At 45.9% G+C, this 22,192-nt stretch overlaps 1 protein-coding gene across 2 annotated transcripts in view; it reads left to right on the top strand.

The window, feature by feature from the left end:
* Positions 1-22,192, top strand: part of LOC142818037 (voltage-gated delayed rectifier potassium channel KCNH8-like) — a 366,747-nt gene that overhangs the window by 154,714 nt on the left and 189,841 nt on the right. Inside the window, exon 1 of one of the 2 annotated variants that reach the window (XM_075896232.1) lies at positions 14,449-14,563. The exons of the other annotated variant lie outside the window; for it this stretch is intronic. The gene's annotated coding sequence lies outside the window, so the exon portion shown is untranslated. Of the gene's footprint in view, positions 1-14,448; positions 14,564-22,192 lie in introns of those variants that run through there. 2 annotated transcript variants of the gene reach the window in all.

Below are 22,192 nucleotides of genomic sequence, written 5' to 3' on the forward strand. Positions count from 1 at the left end.
TAATGACCCGGAAGAAAGCTTGCTTGCCGCTTAGAGCAGAAAGAATCGATGGATCGAAGCAAATGCATGTACATCCAAACCAGTATAGAGTCATACATCGACGCTACAAACGAGCCCGCTAGAGCTAGGGAGAAGGAGGGGTGTGAAAAGAATCGTTGAGTTGGATGGGTAAGAAAGGAAAGGAGAAAAGGGAAGTCGGCGAGTGAGGGAAAGGTGGCCCATTCGAGGGACGGTTCTGCGTGCAGTCACGAAAGGCTGCCTTATTTAGCAGCGAGCCCCGGCAGGTGGCCCATACCTTGGGTGGGCGCGGGCTATTTTCGGAAACTCGCCGCCGCGCCCTCCGGTGAACGGACGGGAGCCTTCTTCCCGAAGACTTCGCCGGGAGCGCTCGCCGGCAGCGCTTCAGGGCAACTCTTGTGTGCAGTGTTGCCAGGCTCGCGTCGGTGTTTGCTTAAACACGTTATACGATGGAGCGATAAAGAAGCATTATCACACAGACGTAAACGCTGACGTGTCATCGGTGTCTGTGACGGGTGCTGGTTTTCTATGTGCTAGTATGTTTTGCTTGTGTTGCGTTTATGTCAATATGTAAGCAGCAAAACCCGCCCTTAGGCATAGGTGATGTGGAGAGCTGTAGCCAGCCTGTTTTCAGGCTTTTACAAAATGACCACTTTGTAAAACAGCATTCTTTGAAGCACATAATATCAAAAAATATGATGGACTTGTTTCTTCAACATTTCATTTGAAGCTTTACTGTAAACGACGTACGGCAACGTCTGTCACGGCAGGATTATAGAAATGCTATAACGTTCAAGGAACACCCGCACCTCTCCTTCCCGGCCTTGGTAGTCAAAGCAAAACAAACTATACATTAAATTAATATGTACCAATGCAGCGTGCTCAAACATACTTGTCCCCCCAGTTGTGCGTCATAACACTTCCGGTGGATGTCGAATGAAAAGTTTTGCTTGATCAACAGCCCTCCCATATTAGAGCAGACAGACCTCTCTTTCCTCTATATTTTTCGATCTCCCCCATTTTGTTCCCATGTGTATGGTAGAAAATGGTTGTCCTTGACCGGCTGACCTCCCCGCCTTTCCATCTCTACAATTCTGTCTCCCTATATACAAAATTTTCACCTTTTGTGGGAATATAGACGTAGATCGTAAAACTGCTGGCCCACACGCACCCTGAAGAAAAAGCCAAGGATCATGTAATTAAGATAAAATGTTTGAAATATACAAAAAAATTATTTTCTTTCGCCTACACAATCACAAATGGTGAAACGTTCTCCACCATGTTTGTTTCCCGCATCTCCCTTCATACATTTGTCTTGGTCACTTTCCTTAATTTTCACGCTTGTGGACGTGGTGTTCCTTTTAGAAGACAGAAGCAGCTCGCTTATTTTTTTTTTGTTGGTCACGTTTTTTATGTGTTTATAAGAGGAAAACCAATACTAATAGTGATATCCAGTAGATATAGAGTAGCAAACCATTGTACTTTAGTGTGGCGTCTTAGGGCATCTCGTCCTTTTTTTTTCCTTTTTTTGAACACTTTCTACTGTGCGTGAACACGGGCCGAACTCCAAAATTCTTTTCTACGTTCTACATGACTGCTCATAGCGGACGAGGCATGACTCTACAAGAAAAGTCTGAAGCAGCAGTACAAAAGCTTCCGGCATACATTGCAGACTCTATTGCCACCACACCCTTCCCTCTCCGTTGGCACAACACATACTAAGAGCCATTCAACTCAATACTTTCAGTTCCTTCAGCACGCTTATTTCTTCATCGCTACCACTCCAATCCTTCTTGTCCCAATCGCCCATGTATTTACGCATACGCGGGGCACTTTTTTCTTATCATGCCCCGCTGCCCTACAATACCCTTACTATGGAAATTTCCCATGTCCCACTGGCGCATGTGGTTGACGCCGGTGCCTTCGCCGACCAGCTGATCATGGTCCTCATGGCGCAGAAATATCTATAAATCTTAGTCCGACATAAAATTAGGCGTTTTTTATCTCTCTCTTTGATTATCGGCCACTCTGATTGGCCAGACGGTTTCCCTGATGGTTTGTTGCGTGCACGTACGTGTGTAAGGTTTTCGTTCGTGTTAGTTAGCTTGCACGATTGGGAGCATATGGGGACGCATTTACGTGCTACCTCCTATTTAACCCTAAACCATGCTATCTGCCTAGACGCTTTGCGCTAAGCAAACGGGGACACGGATTGAGACACACGAGGATAAGCCCTTTTGTGTCACCGCTTGTTTAGCACAAAGAGTGAACGTGAGTGGTTTGCAACCAAGCCGGATCGCAGTCACGCTATCTAACGTACCGGTTGAGACTCTACGCTATCTAACGTGCCTGGTTTAACTGAACGGCCCATCGTCATAGAAAAATCCCTCAACTCACGAAGACTAACCGAGCGTCTTGCCCACAGTGCATGTAATTAACGCAGAAAACTAGGCTATGCATCGCCTACCCTTTTACCCCTCTTTTCCTGGGACGCATGCAGCCGGTGCTAAATATAGCAACGCGATGGTTTTGCCCGGGGCTCTCGATGGAAACTTATCGAGCAGTATATGGAGACAGAACGACTTTTTTTCTACGGATAAACATCGAAAGAAAGCGAGAGAGAACGGAGACAGCCTCGAGTGCTTGCTCTCTTTCGGGAGAAGGTTCGCACGAGTGCATCGCGTGCGATGTTTCGCTTCTGTATCACTCGCTTCGCTGGTTTACCATAAGCCAGCCAGCGTTGTCAGTGAAGGTGGGACGAAAGCACGCCGCCAGGTGGAATGGGGTATACGCATTTCCCTGAGAAGCCGAAAACATTCTGTGTAGGATCAATATTCCCATCTCTCCATCTCTGTCTTTATCTCTCTATGTTCACGTGTACAAAGTAGCGTCATTCGATTCGTGGGTGCATGAATGTTTTACGGATATCCCCATAAAGAACCTTATTTATTATAGCCCTTAGAAAACGGGAATCCTAAAAAGTTCAGGAAAGTAAGGAAGCTTGAAGAAGACAAGTCTGATTGATTGATTTGTGGGGTTTAACGTCCCAAAACCACCATATGATTATGAGAGACGCCGTAGTGGAGGGCTCCGGAAGTTTCGACCACCTGGGGTTCTTTAACGTGCACCCAAATCTGAGTACACGGGCCTACAACATTTCCGCCTCCATCGGAAATGCAGCCGCCGCAGCCGGGATTCGAACCCGCGACCTGCGGTTCACCAGCCGAGTACCTTAGTCACTAGACCACCACGGCGGGGCAGAGAAGACAAGTCTGAATGTCAAAACTTTGGCCGGCGCGACTGCCACGTTCACGAAGTTTTCTTTTTATTTTATAATAATAAGAGCATATAACAAGCTTTGTCGCCCTCGTCAAATACAAATCTATGTTTTGGGAACCAAGAGCAATGTTTCATCTTGCCCCGCCGCGGTGGTCTAGTGGCAAAGGTACTCGGCTGCTGACCCGCAGGGCGCGGGTTCGAATCCCGGCTGCGGCGGCTGCATTTCCGATGGAGGCGGAAATGTTGTAGGCCCGTGTGCTCAGATTTGGGTGCACGTTAAAGAACCCCAGGCGGTCTAAATTTCCGGAGCCCTCCACTACGGCGTCTCTCATAATCATATAGTGGTTTTGGGACGTTAAACCCCACATATCAATCAATCAATGTTTCATCTTATTTCCCCCTCAAAACTCGCATCAACGACAAATGTGAACTTCACTGCCACCGAACTGTTTCTGAAAAAGCATATGAAACACTGTCACTTGAAGCCTTGTACGGCATTCACGAAGGTGTTTTGATTTCCCGTTAGTGGCAAGATCACATGAAAACCTGGCGAGCATTCACCATCAACCACATCTTCTATCTTCTTTGTGACGGCTGGAAACTTCTAATCCTCATCACGTTAGATATCTTGAGCTTAAGATTATTTTTGGTGACAAAAAAATATCGGAGGGTGGCTACACAAGCCTTTCAAGCTTATCAGTTGATACTTGCGTTATCGCTTTTCCTGAAGTTAAGGGGTGTTAATGACCGACTTTAGTCTTCACGAACAACTATGAACTCGCATTGCAGGGAAGTGAATGTGCGTGTGAAACAGGTTCCCACCTTTTCTTCCTTATCCTCTCTTATTCGTGGTGGTTTATAAGCCTATTAGGCAGCGGCTGTTTATCATTAATAACAATGCAAAGCAATGATTAGATGCACACGACGTGGTCGTAATCTTAACATCATAGGATGTATTTTAGAGTTAGCAGAAGCACGACAGTCACTGCTAAAAGAAGCCCAATTGAGAAAATTACACACAAAGAGCGACAACAGTTTCATTTACTACAATGACCCGCCATGGTGGTCCAATGGTTATGGAACCCGACTGCTGACCCACAGGTCGCGGGATTGAATCTCGCTCACAGGGGCCACATACTGTCGATGGAGGCGAGAATACTTGAGGCCCCTGTATTCAGACATATGTGCACGTTAAAAAACCCCAGATGGTCGAAACTTCCGGAGCCCTCCACTATGGCGTCTCGCAAATCATGTGGTCATTTTGGAACAAACGCTAAACCACAACAATTATAATATTATTACTATCTATTCGCTGAAATAAATACTCAGTATGGAGGCAACACAACGTGGGACTCTGACAGGTTCAGAGGTGGCTTTGTTACCCTTTGTGCAGATATTCAAGCAAAGTGAACAATCGCTTGACCGGACAAGCGCCTATGACTGACAGCCAGAGATGGGTATTATGTAAAATGTGGTCATGTATATACTGACATTAGATTATTAAGGTGTGCGTGTAAGTAGTTTATGACTGTGTGAACTGCGTGAAAAAAACTGTATATTGGCATGATATATGAACTGGTTTCAGTGTGCTATTATGTTTATTTTTTTCTTTTCCGTATTGTTAATTTTTGGGTACCGTTCTGTATTACTATTTTATTTTTTGCTGCAGAACTTTGTGATATGAAGTAGCCGAGGCAATAGGCACCTCAACCTCTCCACAGCAAAACAGTTAAAACACAACAGAACAGAACAATCGCTTTGGACCTGCGAATTTTGTCGGGCACTTTCAACACTGTATCCTGTTTTCAGTATTTTTAAAAGGGGAACACCTGGAGTGGCTGCGTTTGCATGCTCCCGTCCACGAGATGCGCGCGAAACTTTGCGAGATTCTTCGAAACCGTAAGCGCTCGCAAAGGTTGGACTCGCAAGATCCTGGAAGATTCCGTCCGAAGACTTACGGGATTTTCTCAGATCGAGCGTGACGTCAAACATGACGTCATCATGTGATATCATCATGACGTCTCAGACCGCCAAGATTTAGGCCATCGGTGTGACGTCCTAACTGTCGGGGTTAATCGCACCAAAACCACGATATAATTATGAGAGTCACCATAACGGAAGGCTTCGGAAATTTCAACCACCTGAGGTTATTGAACATGCACCTTAATCTGGCCTCAACAAGTTTCAAAACCATCAAAAATGCGGCCGCCGAGGCGTGACGTCAAAGTATGACGTCACTACATGACGCTAACAGTTGGCATCGTCGATCAGTCATAAGTGGGCTGATCGTGAAGTCAGCGCAACATCAACTGAGGAGCTGAAAGCTAATGTGAATAGGGGAGCAGTATTAGGATCGACTGATAACTTCAAAGCAATCTACAGCGAGTCTTTCCCGCAACGACTAATAGCATCTTAAAGAAAGGCTGGTCCCAAATTTTATAACCTAATGGATAACCAAGTGTGCAGCATAATTTAGCCTTCAAGTGCTACAGAGACTGCAACATGAGACCTAACTAATATTCTTCCTAACTATTGTCCAGCTTTTTAAACAGGGCTGTCCTAAATTTACGATCATCGCCTAAATAATCGGTGTCTCAAACTGCTGCCTACTTGATCTCCGAAAGTGTGATCATTGTCGTCATCAAGGCGCTCAACACAATAGAGACCAGACTTTTCATTTCTTTCGTTCTTTATTTCTTTGCCATGCAGCTGAGCTGTGTGGCATGCCCCACTTTATGGGATCACCAAGATCAATGGACCCTTGAGTAGTCTGCGCAGTAACCATTTTCGCGCGCGTGCAAAGCTTCAAAGGCGCGTTACTTCGGCTCTTTTTCGATCTCCTAGTGCTCGTACATGAATTATGTTTAGCTTTTTTTTTTTTCAGACATTAGCTGAGCATCCAAATGATAGCTGAACTGAACGTCGAGAACTCAACGTGTGCGCGTGGTTAAGTTCAGCGAACTTAATTTTGGCAGTCACGTAATCAATGAAAGAAAAAAAAAGCAAGCTATCGTTATCGTTTCATTTTTGATTAGCCACGTTAAAACTGTTCTTTTCAATTCCATCAGTGGTAACATTACATGTATGGTAAATATATGCATGTTCTCTCCTAGCTGCAAGGATCCTGGCAGCGCAACTATGGTCGTCTTGGTTCTCCACCCGTCCTACAAGTCAATTCCCACAGAAGCGTTCTGTACGTCATTTCAACAAACTCGTATGATTGAGTGTGATACGAAAGTATATGGCAAAAAACAAACAATACATTTGAAGAACATGTGGGTTTTCTACAAAACTATATCGAATTATGGGCATGACATACAAAACGCTTCAGTAGGGATGGCACCATGGTACTGATATTTATTGATTCTGTATTCGTTCTTTATTATATGTCAGTCAATAACAGCAGAAGCTTAGTGTGTAGGTCATAAAGACTGAAAAGCGCAGTTTTGTGCAGCAAACGTTTTTCAGATTAAGTGTGCAGGAGACCAAGTTGGTGCTTGTTGAAGAGACAATCACTTCGTTTAAACGAGTGCGTCAACATTGGCGTGAAACAGATACACACCAGGCATTTTAACGCAACAAGCTCAAGCCCATAACGAACTTGGTCCTCATGCTGTGAAACGAAAGTACAGGATGCGCGCACAAAGCAGTGCAGACTGAAGCGAGCCGTTACAATATCACGCATGCACGTTGCCAACTACGGATTACAATTCATCAACCCTACAGCTCTTTTTATACTAGCGAATATTTTGTCAATAAAGCGGGACCAGTTCGTCCCTCGTAGTACTGCGTAACATGTCCTATGCTTTTACCTGCAAGGTGGTGCCGGTGGGAGATTTCTCCGGTGCGTCATTGAACAATAAAAAATTGGAAGCGTGCGCGTTAACTAAAAGCCGACTTTTCCTGTCTCTTATTCCCCATTAGCAGCCATTGGCATGTACATTGAGCACTATCTGATAGGAAAAGGTTGCTACGTTATACTCGCGGGGCGTAACCTCCTTGGTTTTAGAAAGGTTTAGCTAGCGTTGGGCCGCAGTGCCAGAATACAGTGAACTAGTATACCGGGTGTTCAAAATTAAGCTTTATGATTTTTTTAAAATTAGGCGCTCGAAGGCACGTGAGAACCACTTGTGCAAATAAGTTAAGCGGCCAGGGGGACAGAAAGTTAGATGATAATTATCGCTGTCAGCAGCCCAATTAACTAAAATTTAATAATTAACTTTTTACTGGCTGCGGTAAGTTGGCATGTTTATATTGAAAAAATGTAGGCAGTGGTGTTTGTACACAGTTTCAGTTGGAAGATTTTTTCTAGCACGCCTGTGTTCCGAGATATCCGGCTCCAAAGTTTAATTGTCTTTCGCACGATTACGCATGCAAGAGGGTGAGGGTCCGCGCAAAGCTCCTCCCTAAAGTGACGCATCTGTTGCGTGTGGTGTTTAGTGTGTGAAGAGGGTGGAAGCGTAGGCATAGGTGATAGCAATTACCCTTGCCCTCTTCGGCCGGCGAAATCAAAATGTGACAGCGCGGTGCGCCATGAGCCTTACGCATGATCCTGATGAACGCGATAACAGGAGACCATTTTTCGCGACGTTTTTTCGTGACTTTAGATCACACTGAGACATCTTCTTGTGAACGCGTTAGCAGGACCGTCCTGCACTAGGGTGCCTCCGGTTAGAGCACAGCGTCTCTGCATTGAAGGTCTACCAAGGAAATCCACGTGGAGTCCTTTCGAGCTAATATGGCTGCTTCTGGCGTGAGGTATTCTACCAAAGTAAAAGTAGACGTGGTGCTTGCAATGGCTGAAATGAATGGCAACGCTTCGTTAGCAATGGAGCTTTACGCGTCTCGCCACCCACACCGTCCCCTTCCAACAAGGCCCACTTTCACAAACCTGTTTCGACGCTTCTGCACAACAGGCTCTGTCCACCTTCCGAGACGGACCAGGAAGGCAATCGTCGATGAAGACTTTGAAATCGACGTTGTCGCGTGCGTAACCTCGATGCCAGAGCTCAGCATCCGACAGATTGCCGATCAGTGCGGTCGCAGCATCGGAACAGTCACAAATGTTTTAAGAAAGCACAAGTTCCATCCATATCACGTTTACCTTCATCAGGACCTAAATGAGGCGGACTTTGAAAGGCGAGTTGACTTCTGCAATTGGGGCCTCATCAAAACTGATCAAGAAAATGACTTTTTGCACAGAATAATTTGGACTGATGAAGCTCGGTTTTGCCGAAATGGAAGTGTTAATCTTCACAACGCCCATTATTGGGCACAAGAAAACCCACACTGGCTGAGGCAGCACAAGCATCAAGTTCGCTGGAGTGTGAATGTGTGGTGCGGCATACTCGGGGACAGGATCATCGGACCTCACTTTTTTGAGGACAACTTGAACGGAAAGATGTACACAGAAGAAATATTAGGTGTTGTCATTGATGATCTTGTCTGCAGTCTTTCCCTGAATGACCTGCGCCAAGTATGGTTTCAGCACGATGGAGCACCACCACATTTTTCTACCAGGGCGAAGAACTGGTTGGACAGACGTTTTCCACAACAGTGGATTGGGCGCGCAGGAGCGATGTTTTGGCCACCAAGATCACCTGACCTTTCTCCGCTCGACTTTTTCCTTTGGGGCTACGTTAAAGATCGAGTTTACGTAACAGAGCCCAGCGATGTTAATGACATGAAGGACAGGATAACATCTGCCTGTGCGAGTATTCCTGCAGAAGTACTGCGCCGAGTCATCGAGTCGACGCGACAGCGGTTCATGCTTTGCGTTGCTGCCGAAGGCAGGCATTTTGAACACTTTTTGGGGCATTGACGTCTTGAGAGGTGAAGAGTTTCGATGAGATTTGTGCATGACCGAAATATGCTTATGTAGCAGCAGGAAATATGCGTTAGCAAGGATAAAACTGTTTCAGTTATTATTGGTGGAGTTGTTGCTCTTGTTTCAATAAAAGTTACAGTACTCGGACATCAGCAGTCACGCTATTCGCGTAGCCCAGGCAACGACCACGCATGCTTCTCTAGTGATTATTACGCACGCGCACTGGCATCCAGATTCTCCGCTCGCACCATTATCTCGGCATGGTATCTGCCACTATCGTTAGAGGCTCTGCAGTTGCGTGTTACGACACTGGTTGCAAGCGTTCTTCGATTTTTGATTTCGCCGGCCGAAGAGGGCAAGGGTAATTGCTATCACCTATGCCTACGCTTCCACCCTCTTCACACACTAAACACCACACGCAACAGATGCGTCACTTTAGGGAGGAGCTTTGCGCGGACCCTCACCCTCTTGCATGCGTAATCGTGCGAAAGACAATTAAACTTTGGAGCCGGATATCTCGGAACACAGGCGTGCTAGAAAAAATCTTCCAACTGAAACTGTGTACAAACACCACTGCCTACATTTTTTCAATATAAACATGCCAACTTACCGCAGCCAGTAAAAAGTTAATTATTAAATTTTAGTTAATTGGGCTGCTGACAGCGATAATTATCATCTAACTTTCTGTCCCCCTGGCCGCTTAACTTATTTGCACAAGTGGTTCTCACGTGCCTTCGAGCGCCTAATTTTAAAAAAATCATAAAGCTTAATTTTGAACACCCGGTATACCATGAACCCTAGGTAGTTAAAGGTGGGAAGTAGACATGAAGCGCAAGCCGTAATAAAGTGTGCGTGTGCCACCTCTCGTTTAGTCCTTGGAATGTCCGCTGAATGGCGATGTTTCTATAGCGGGAATATATGATGAAAAGATGCGAGATGGTGGTACCTGGAGTGTTGACTAGGTGGACGAACGGGCACACAGACAGATGCATGGACGGACGCACGGATGGCTGCACAGACGGATGGACGCATGGACGGACGCAGGGGCGGACGCATGGACGAAAGCAGGGACGGACGCACAGATGAACGTGCGGACGCACGCACAGACGCACGCACGGACGGGCGGATGGACGCACGGGCGGCCACACAGACGCATGCATGGATGGACGGAAGCAAGAACGAATGGACGGACGGATGCTTCGCCCCACTAACCATAACTCACTCCGTGGATATGCTGCCATTTTTTTTTTTTTGTTGTTGTTGAAACCCAGCCAATTTTCTTGCTACGTCTAGTGGTGTGAAAAGATTTACAGCGGCAACTCCGTTGAATTTGGAAAGGCTAATTCAGGCACTTTCTTCAGTTTTCACTTCATCATCGTTTGTGCAGCAGGAACGCGTAACAGAATCGAGGGTCGTGAGCTTTAGCCTAGTCATTTCATGTAGCTCAATGGTTTAGCTGAGACAGAGGTGACAGGATCGATTCGCGGCCTCAGCGAGAACTGTGCGCACATTTTCTGTACGTTGGATGCATACAGTTTGACAGAGACATAAAAGGTGGGGAGGATATTCAGGTACGTTACACCCTCCCCCCCCCCCCCCAAAAAAAAAAAAGAAGAGAAGACGCAGGGAAGAGACAGCACCACCCGGCCAGTCCCACGTAGAGAATGCCAAGCCGAGCTTGGCGGCAGGCAATTTTCTGCAATATTTCTGTGCTGTGGCTGAAGACAATGAAGGATCATGCCAGAAGCTTTTGTAATTGCTCAGTCAGTAGAAACTAATTCATCAAAATTTTTTCTTAAAAAAATTTACAAAAAACAATATTTCTGTTAATTTTCTTTTCGCCAGTATTTAATTATATACATTCGTTTTTTTTTTGGTAAGCTACCCGATTTTCGGCCGATCCCCCAGGGTGGGTGCGAGCCACGAGCTTAGGATCTACATCTAAATCTACGTCCCCAGCCCCAAACTGTGCCGCATCAGGTATGCGTCACAGTTCATAGGTGAACAATATAAAGCATTTGGAAAGGGTTGGAGCACTCGAATTTCAACGACCAACTGGTTGCGCAATTCACATTAGGTTACACCTGGTTGTTTCGTTGCTGTTCTAAGATGCTTTGTTACTCATTAACGCTATTCATTTCCCAACATTGAGATTGCTTAAGGCCAGTCTGCAAAGGACTTCAAAGCAACGGCGTGGCTCAGAAGACACAGTTTCTTACAATCCGACGAATCTTCAAAAGCCCTGTAAACAAAGACACATGTCCGGAAGTACGAGCCACTTCGGCACAGGGTCGAAAGTTTCCACAACACTACGCACAGTGGCTGCTGCTTCTCGGAAAACAGCCTTCCGCATGTGGCATGCGAGCATAAATTTGAAACGATGAATTGTATACGTATACATATATAATATTTCTATGCAATAAGCAAAAGAAAAAGCAACGGCGTTGCTCAGTGGTATAATACTAGGCTGGCACGTAGGGAACCCGGGTTCGAATCCCTTTGTGTACTTATTGTTTTTTTTTTATTTACTGAGGTCTTCCTATTTCCTGCAATAATGCTTACAGACACCGGTGTTGGCGACGGCGGCGGAGAACTGCGCCCGCAACCCGTGTTGTGATCTCATACCATTTTTCGCTGCAAAACAGTTTTGGAACGAGAACAAGACAGTCGCACCAAGTTACTCCTGAGCCCCACTTTAAGATGTCTAAAGCATAGAGTTTCTCAAAATTAACTAGAGGGCACTCTGGCGCTGCGATCGTTCAGCGACCATGGGAATGATGGGTAGTACACACATTTGCCTATATTCTTCGTACTTGCTGGCGGCGAATCGTACTTGCGGCTTCTTTTATTACTGGTTACGGTTTAGTTTTGAAAGAAAGAACGAACCCTTTTGAACTTAGGGACTTGATTCAAAATAGTAAGCTTAAAAGAATAAGGTTGTGAAGCGCAAACGGTGAACATTTGCTAATGTTTTCGTGAAAAAACAGCTCCAAGCCACACGAACACACACGGAGCCAGAAGCAGGCCAGAAGTACGAAAATTAGTCAAATGTGTGTACTACGCATCATTCCCATCCTCGTTGAAGCGCCGTGTGTTGCAACTCTCATAGACACTAGTGTCAGAGTTTTCTCTAGTAAGTATTGTGCGAAACTCTATGGTCTAAAGAATACACACTTCAAAAAATTGCCCGCAGCTTCCCTCGGGGGAACACTGAGGAGGATGCGGAGCATATAATTGGTTAACGGGGTGTTAAAGTGCGACTTACTTGGGTCGATGGCTAAATTGGTTAACGTGGTTGTAGGAGGGGGTGTTAAATGAGTGAACACGTACACACGTATGCGAAAGGGCGGCGCTGGTCGAAGGGACGTCGATCATTGTGTTTGTGGATTCGTTGGAATTCATTTCGCCGTGACCTTGGACGTCGACGCGCCGTACAAACCAACCGACGAGCGGCAACTGAGCGAGCGAGCGCCGACCTTGAGTATATATACAGCGCGACGGCGCATGCACTGTCAGCTGTCGAATGTTCGAGAAGGGGGAGAAGCGCAACGGCGCATGCGCGCGCGTCAGCTGCCGATGTTCTCGAAGCGCGACGGCGCATGCGCGCGCGTCAGCTGCCGATGTTCTCGAAGCGTGACGGCGCATGCGCGCTACATTATACAGCTAGCGAATGTTCGTGAAGAGGAGAAGCGCACGCGGTGTGTAGAGGAGGAAGGGATGCACAGATGGTGGAAGAAGGAGGAGGAAACTTGCGGACGGCGCCGCACTACAAGCCTCTAGTATTAGATGCTCCGCATCTAAAAATGCACAGGACGGGTGCGCTCTTCAGAGTGCGGTGCAGGACAATGTCAGTTAAACGAGGAAACATCTAAACGTACAATGGTTTCATTTAAAAATGAAAATATCTTATCTGCCGCAAGGTGGCCTAGTTTAAAGAATAAGAACTGCGCCTACTAGAGTGTCGAGTGGCCCACACTAATGTCGAATCGGACACACAATGGTTTTCGTTCGCCAAATTTGTTTCATCATCGGCTAGACCGCATGCGTAATATGCGCGTGTCATTATTCCGAGGTGCTTGTTCTTCGCCACTGATCTGAAATGAGGACTGCTTCGCGAACGTGGGACCTCTTAAACGGCAGCTGCCGCTGACATTTCATTTTTCCCAGCGACACTTTCCCATTGATCTTCATATATACCTCTCTCTCTCTCTGTCTCCTTTACCCACCTTTATCTCGCGCACGTCATCTGTGTTTTTCGAGAGACGAGAGGGGAAAAAAACAGTAGCGACAACGCCTACGTGTATAAAGCTCTGACGTCAAAACAGCGTCTGGGTGGGCGACGCTACACGCTGTTACAAAAGCAGCCTTGGTCAATGCAGAGCGCTAAACACACACACAAAAAAATCCTCATTCCATCACGGTGCTGCTGCCCATTGTCAAGACGACAGTCTCCCAATGGCGTCGGCCACCTGTTGCGGACATTCGCGCGCCTTACCGACCCCTCTCGCGCCGCTGCCATAGAAGCAACGGAGGCCGAAACCTTGTCCCAGCATGTATTTGGAGAGAAAAGCGGAAAAGCCACTTCGCTCAACCGCCGCTCACTAAAGCGTCGAAGCAGGCGCAAGAAGCCCAAATGTTGGGAGCTCGTGGACAAAAACGGAGAGACAGAAAAACGAACAAAAGAACATCGTGAAATATTATGCCTTCGTACACGCGTGGACCGTATACGTAATACGCCTTCAGAGCCTCAACGAGCTGAGCTAGTCGATGGGGATTCATTGCATAAGAGGCTAAGGTGCGCATATAAGAACGCGTCCGAAGACTCGTCTGATTCTCTTCTCTCGGATCAGTATCCGCACTCCTTTCTTTGCTTTTTTTCCTGCGATCGGAATCACATCCCGCATCCAGCTCGGTGGATCCAACCGAGGAGGATAATAACGTCACCGCTAATTCTACCGACTGGCGGGTACATTGTGTCTTATACGACAACGAACAATCGCGAAGGCGGAAAAAGAGGACGTGGACAAAAAGTACTTCGCAGAAGACCGAGCTCTTGTTTTTTTCCGCTGGAAAACGAAGGCACCCGCGCTCGTATACAGCGCCCAGCGATGCTCCACGAGAGCTTCCGTTCTTATAGGGCAAGCGAGGTGCGATACACGGCCTGCACGTGTGCTGGCGATGTTGTCATGACGCGGGACGGCAGTGACGCACTAGCTGCTCCGATTTCTTCGCTTCGGATTGGCAGAATCGAAGCGAGGACGGCAGATGGCTGGCTCCTACGCAAGGAGCGGTAAATCTGCTGGGCTCACGAGGGTGGAGCTGTTTTTCTTTTTTTTTTCTTTACGGTAAGCATTCGCCCGAAAAAGGCGCTAAACGAAAAATATTCGCCTGACTCACGCCTTACGAAGAAGACGACAAACATTCTGACTTAAGAAACAGGTACGTCCCGTCATGCGCTTTTTAATTCCTCGTATTTGTGGCGGCTTTGCAGGCAACTGATAATCTGTGTTTTTTCGTTTCTGTTAGTTAACGCTGGATCGTAAACACGATTCACATTCTGCAACACTGTGGAGGAGGCAGAGGGAGAGACATAAAAAAACATTATTCTCTAAACCCAAATCTTAGTCCATGCTCATAAATTGTGGTTGTATAGAAAGCCTAACTGATGCACATAAGGTACAACGTGTGGCTCGTCAAGTGCGATGTTAATGAATATTACGGAGTCTCGCGCAGTGCGTGTATAAGATATATATATATATATATATATATATATATATATATATATATATATATATATATATATATATATATATATATATATATATATATATATATATATATATATATATATATATATATATATCTGTATGTGTGTGTGTGTGTGTGTGTGTGTGTGTGTGTGTGTGTGCGCGTGTGTGTGTGTGTGTGTGTGTGTGTGTGTGTGTGTGTGTGTGTGTGTGTGCGTTCATTAGTTCGGCCTAATTGGTTTTAAAAGAACAGTGCTTACGCGATGACTGTTAGGAAGTGAGTTGAAGTAAGGTTGCAGGCGATGCTGTAAATAAATATCGTTAGGGAAGGCTGGTTGCCACAAAGCACACACGAAGATAGACTTGATACTTATCATACGGCGTTCGCACATTTGATCATTCCGAGCGCAAGAACATTTTGGGAATATCTATGCTCGCATCAGTCCCCTGTCGTCTGATATGAGTGCTATCTGGTAGTTCGTTTACTATGGTTGTTTGTTTTTGCAACAGCTATGCGTCATTGACGTTATAACACTTAGATATTATCACAAAACGTAAACTAGTAAATGTTTAATCATCGTAAACGTCTATCTGGCTGAAAGTTCTTCTAGTGCGTAGTGACCTTATTAACAAACATTTCAAAATCTTCAGCGAGCACGACTGGCGTCATCTGAAGATGCTTCATCAAAACAGAGAGCCCGAATATGCGTCGGTATCACATTTCTTTTCACGGTGATCCAATTTTCAAAATACACAGTAAAATGCGGCCTCCTCGGCGACTCTTTCTTAATTGACCTAATAAAGTTTCGAGCTTGCGTGAGCATAGGCGGGTTCGGAAGCACTTAACGATGAAATATGAGTATATCTTCCCAAAAAGCTCGTCTATTATTTTTTTTTTTGTTCTCTCAAAGTTTTGCTGTAACACTTCCTCCTTGTTAAGTGTAACTCTGCTCTAATTTCGCAGGGTGAGCTTCTCTTAGCAACGAAATAAAACGGGTGGCTGCTGTTTCTTGCAAATTCTATAGCATCAAGCCACCACTTAATCAGCAAAGTTTCACGAAGCTTAGATAGACTTACGCTCCCAGACATTCATATTAAATTACGCCACTTCCTTTTTTGCTATTGTTTCTATTGAACTTCCTTTTTTTTCTCTTTAAATACCCCATGTTTTCACACAACATTTTCAAGCAAAATAATGAAATTCATCTCGTTGCGTTGATGGCTTCAGTTACACATTTGCGGTTTGCTTCCTATTGTATCGTTTACTGCGACAGCGAACTCTCATGGCAGTCATCGCCGCTGGACATGGCATCGCCATGATATTTGTTTTTGAAAAAATCGTAGACGACCTCGTGCTGGGGTTTAACGTACCAGAACCCCGATATAATTATAATGGACACCGTAGTAGAAGGCTCTGGAAATTTCGGGCACCTGGGGTTTTTTAATGCGCACTCAAATTAACCATCCCCAAGATCTAATTATTGTGAATTAAGCCATGTCAATATCTATGTTTAAGTGCGTTGTTAAGTCACGTTTTGTTGTCCTGAGTGCCTCCTCTTGGTATGAGCAATACATCAAGCAAGGTGTGGTTTACGACTTTTGCGCCAGAAAGAAAAATAAATTTAGTTACATTACATTATTCCTTGCGTGTCTTCAACTGTTACCCATACTACTGACATTTTTTCTTCTATCTTGGTGCTACCGCTTTCCATGGTATTATTTCTTGATATGTTCCAACAACTGTTGAACAGTGCTCGGGTGGTAGGGCCACTGTCAGACAGCTAATCTGACTTTAGCCGTATACCATGCTTTGAGATGCAACATGTTGAAAAATAATTTAAAAACAAAACACCATCTCCCACTAAAAGAAACCATGAGTAGCATGCGAAGCAGCGCACGGGTCTACTCTAAGCTCCGTTCATCACAGGCTCCTTGCCCTGTGTTGACGCGTCCTTTGAAGTGGATCACACCACGGGTTCACTGTAGTATCTGTTGCTGTTACTCGTCCCGAACTCCAGTAAAACTTGCGTTGGGTCTAGTTGGTACATAGCACAAAAAAGAAGTTAACTTCTTTGGCGCAAACAATACGGAAAAAAGGAAAAAAGAAGGCGAGGAAAGAAACAGATTGACGCCAAACTAACAACTACTTTATTCTTCACACAGCAACGCATATATATGCCGATACCACATACATTGCATGCGCACGCACAGCTTCGTATCGTATACGTAAAAACGAAAAATTCCTAAACCTTAACACATCACACCACACACCTGAATGTACACGCGTGTTGTCATATTACACTTGTAGAACACGATATCTTAACCAAGATGTGTACGCAAAAATTCATATTCGATGGCATGCAAAGAAACGGAAGTATCACTGATACAGTCAGCTCCGCTTTTCTTAATATGATAAGCCTCCAAAGCAAGTCTTGCATCTTCATTCCTGCTCCTGCCCAGAATCATCGTATCATGAAACCGTGGCGAACATCCAATGCAGGATTGCAAGTGAGCAACAAGATGTGCCCCTTTGTCTACCTTGTTAACTATTTTTTGCGCATGTTCCCTAAGACGCTCGTTTATGCAACGTCCCGTTTGCCCGATGTAGATCCTGCCACATACTAGAGGTATGCCATATACCACACAGGTGATGCAAGAAATAAAGCAGACACCGTGTTTTATTTTGCACCCAGTTTTGCTACTACCGCAGGTGCGGGAGCACAACTTCAAGAGTTTGTTGGGCGCAGAGAATACCAAGGAGACCCCATGCCTGTTAGCAACTCTCTTGAGTTGATGTGTGACCTTATGTAAATAAGGTATCACAACAGGCCTGAACGTATCACGTTCACATGTCGCCTTCTTTCTTGTTTTCCTTTTCTTTTCAGCTACGGCTGTAGATTTGGCGTCAATCTGTTTCTTTCCTCGCCTTCTTTTTTCCTTTTTTCCGTATTGTTTGCGCCAAAGAAGTTAACTTCTTTTTTGTCCCGAACTCTCCTTGAAGTACCCATCCACGCCACGTGGGAGCACGTGGGTTCATCGCACGTCTGCATAATCTCGTTCCCAGACGCCATCACGGGAGTGTTGAGAGAGTGTAAGGGGGAAAGAACAGAGCCTTTTACACACGCGATTACACAGGCCCACGCGCGCTAGGGCATTTAGGCCTGCGTTTTCTAGAGGAGAGAGAGGGAAAGGAAGTAAGAAGGAAGGAAGGAAGGAAGGAAGGAAGGAAGGAAGGATGGAAGGAAGGAAGGAAGGAAGGAAGGAAGGAAGAAAGGAAGGAAGGAAGGAAGGAAGGAAGGAAGGAAGGAAGGAAGAGGGAAGGAAGGAAGGAACGAAGGAAGGAAGGAAGGAAGGAAGAGGGAAGAAAGAAAGGAACGAAGGAACGAAGGAAGGAACGAAGGAACGAAGGAAGGAAGGAAGAAAGGAAGGAAGGAAGGAAGGAAGGAAGGAAGGAAGAAAGGAAGGAAGGAAGGAACGAAGGAACGAAGGAAGGAAGGAAGGAAGAGGGAAGAAAGAAAGGAAGGAAGGAACGAAGGAAGGAACGAAGGAACGAAGGAACGAAGGAAGGAAGGAAGGAAGGAAGGAAGGAAGGAAGGAAGGAAGGAAGGAAGGAAGGAAGGAAGGAAGGAAGGGGAGCGTAGCTTAGGAGACATGGGGAGTGGACGTGCACGAGCAGTAAGGGCGGTCACACTGCACACCGGATTGAACTTCACTCCGCATTTATTAAGTCTAAGCACAGGGGCCTCAATAATTTTCGCCTTCATCGAAAATGCGGCCACCGCGGCTGGGATTTGATCACGTGACCTGCGGGACATCAGTCGAGCACAATTACCATTAGACCACTGTGGCGGGCGGTCTAATGCACTATATAATCCATCATACGGGAGCCGTAAACTATCCCTAATCTCTGATTGGTACGGTCTTGTGTTTAGAAAAATTATTGCATAACAGACGATTAATATTAATAGCAATTCAGCGTACCATATTTTATGAGACCTACGTTTACAACAACCACAAAACGGACTTCAGTAACATAGAAATAAATTGACATATGACATGAAGTGAAGGTTCTAGAATGTACCATTGGTGTTTCACACATTCCCGCACAAAAATGAACAATTTGTCACATACAGCTGCTTATACACGTTCATATTACAGGCTTGAATAGCAAAAACAAGCGTACCTCTTTGTTGTGTATTGGGTCTAGCCACTTAAGATATGACAATCTGCTGGCGTCATCACAGTATTGTTTCATCAGCACTAATGAAGAGAATACTTATTGGACAATCACAGCATGCTAAATTTTTACAGGTGGATGGGATTTCAAAGCAGGTATGTTTTACCAGTGTACAGTCAGATGGAGTTCAAGCACCACGCCAAATTTTGCTTTTGTTGCACCTGCCGAGGTTGTGGTCATAGCAATCGATTGCTGAACGGAAGGTATACCGGGATCAAATCCCGACCGCAGTGACCCCATTTCAATGGAGGTGAAATTCTATACAGGCCCGTGTACTAAGATTGAGGTGATCGACGTTTCTGGAGTCCTGCATGACGAAATCTATTAGTCATATCGTGGTTTTGGGATGTGAAACTCCAACAATTATTATTGCTGTAACCGTGCATGCATCTTTCTTCAGGCACAAAAGTGTCGTTATTTGTGTATTCTTATGCCAGACCGAGTACAGCGGAGTTATTACGTCACCGAATTCGTAAGTTTGCATGCGCAATGGGGGAGCGATCGCAAGCAGGTGGTAGGAGAAAAATGGAGCGAGTAACGCGCAGCTGTTGGAGAGAGGGAAGGAGGAGTGTTGCGCGTGCGTAGTGTGAGTGCGGATGTCGGTTGACGCACTCGCAGGGCATACCCACGAGCAAAAGATGCTTCGCATGCATATTGTGCGGTACTTGCATGCGCTTATTCTTGTGACCAAGGTAACGTTGACCAGAGAATGCAAGAACGTGCGTCATGCATTTCAATGATATTAGCCGAACCGCTTCTCAGAATGTATTTGACAAACACATAACAACTAGTACAATATAGCAGAAGGTAGGAACAGACTTAGTGGGATTCTTCTAACGATGTTAACAAATGTGTGGTTGTGAAAAAACTATGGACCATCTTCCCGAAGGGAACCCTGATGAAATGCGAAGCAGCAGCGGTGCGCACGGCGTTGACTCGGTTGAAACGAGCGTAGACGCGAGTGCTCAAAGAACCGGTTGAAGCAAAACTCCGTGTAGCATATGCTCGAGTAAACGTTTGCTTGAAACGCAAAGACACGGGAGGCAGGACGCGTTGAAGGCACTTGCGCTCGGCTTCCTTGGCTCGCGTCTCGTCGGCGTTACCCGCGTGCTGTCTGTATTCTCGAACGCGATCGGTATTCTTGACTCTCACCTCGTCGATGTCTCTGGTCTTTCACTGCCGACGCTTGCGTTAGGCTTCCCTGGCTCGCGCCTCGTCGGTGTTGACGTCGCCATTCGCGAAGGCAAGCGGCTTTGCTAACCCTCGCAACACCGGCGACAGCCGGGAAAGGTATGCGCCAACTAGCGGAAAGCACGCCGCCACGGCGTCCCTCCAGTCACCTTGATCGCGCGGCAAGCAGCGGCGCACTGTCCACGTTCTCACACGCCGCTAGATGCTCAAGACGGTGGCAGAGCGGTGGGTGGTGGTGGTAGTGGTTAGAATGAAGAGGAAAAAGGCACCTAATTTCTGTCTGCCTTCAGGCGACACGGCGCAGTGCCTTATAGGGGGGGGGTGGGGAAGGAGGGATAAAAAGAATAGAAGGAAAATAGACAGAGAAGAAGAAGCCAAGCTAGAGAAAAAGAAGGAGATAGGAAAGTGGGGATCCGGTCGAAGCAGTCCAAGGGCGGGGCGCCACAATGCGAGAGCTGCACGGCGTCAGGAGACGGCGGAGGGCGAACCAGTCGGCGGGAGCTACGCTGATGTCGGAGATCGCGAGGGCACAACCGTCCAGCTTGAAATTCTGCGAGCGAATCCGCAGAGCGCGCACCCGCCGGATCTCGACCTCTTTTCGCTGACAGATGGAGAGAGGGGACGCGGGTGAGATGATGCCTATGTGAAGAGCGGGCTCGAGCAATGCGTGTGGTGCAGAGGGCAAAATGAGAGAAAGCTGACACGTGGCAAGCGCGTAGCAGGAGAACGTGAGATATGTCACAGCGCGCTGCTAGGAGGGCGTGAGCTACTTGGCACCGCTCCAGCACCTGCGGCTAGGGGAGCAGTGTGGACGGAGGACAGACATTACACAGGCTAGTCATACAGCAGGTTCGCATCTGAAAAAAAAAACGAGTTGTGTAAGAGTGCAGTTATTTCAGGAAATAATTTTTAGTCAGACATAGACCGCCACGTGTGTTTATGTTTTTTTTTTTTTGCTCGTACTCTTGCACAAGTTTTGCTCATGCTGCATTAAGATACCTTCGCTTTCTCGTAGCCTGTTTCAATATTTTTGTTTCTAAGAAACACATCCAACGTAAACTGTGTATACGCGCGCTCATAACAACGTTTTTAAACGTGTTGTTAAATAAAACAGCCACGATAGCCACCCGCACCATATGTCATGACATTTGCATACGTAATTGAATGTACCCTGTTTAGAAACGAAAATAACTTCTGCCGGGAAATGAAGATCTAGCTATGAGGCTCACCATGTCTTTCACATTAATATACATGCTCGTTGGTAACGCGTATCAGTCGCCATGTAGATTACGTGCTATATGTGCAATTTGCGGAAACTAGACTTTAGCGCATGTGTATTTCCTGTAAACACTGCAAGTTAGAACCACGATGCCCACAAAAACAAACGCTGCGGATATGTTGTATCTGTAGATCAAAACTTCAAAACAGATAACACGCAGATACAATCATTTGTACCGACTGCACTCTACATCTGTACCTATTACGCACTCTTAGGAAGAAGAGAAAAAAGGAGTAATTTGGCACCTTTTTCTGCTTCTTGACTTTTACAAATAAAACTCATTTTTACTTCACACGTCAACTTTTTAGATATTATCATACCTTGCTCGGAAAATCATATCACATTTTAATTGTGCAGCGTGTATGACAAGCTTTTCTTTTTTTCATCTGGCAGCAATTGTCCTGGCGATTTTAACGCATAGATTTATTTTATTGAATGAAGTGATGAAATAGTAGAAGATGATGCCATTATGGTGGCACCGGCTATTTCTTGTCACTTAGCGGACAAAATATGACGTAAAAAAGAACAATGAGGGCACGAAATGCGAGACAGTAGAGCATATCACGTGAAAATACACTGCAGATGGACATGACAAGACAGTTCACATATGGCTA

This window comes from Rhipicephalus microplus, chromosome 1 (assembly GCF_043290135.1).
Source record: "Rhipicephalus microplus isolate Deutch F79 chromosome 1, USDA_Rmic, whole genome shotgun sequence".
Classification (NCBI taxonomy): domain Eukaryota; kingdom Metazoa; phylum Arthropoda; class Arachnida; order Ixodida; family Ixodidae; genus Rhipicephalus; species Rhipicephalus microplus.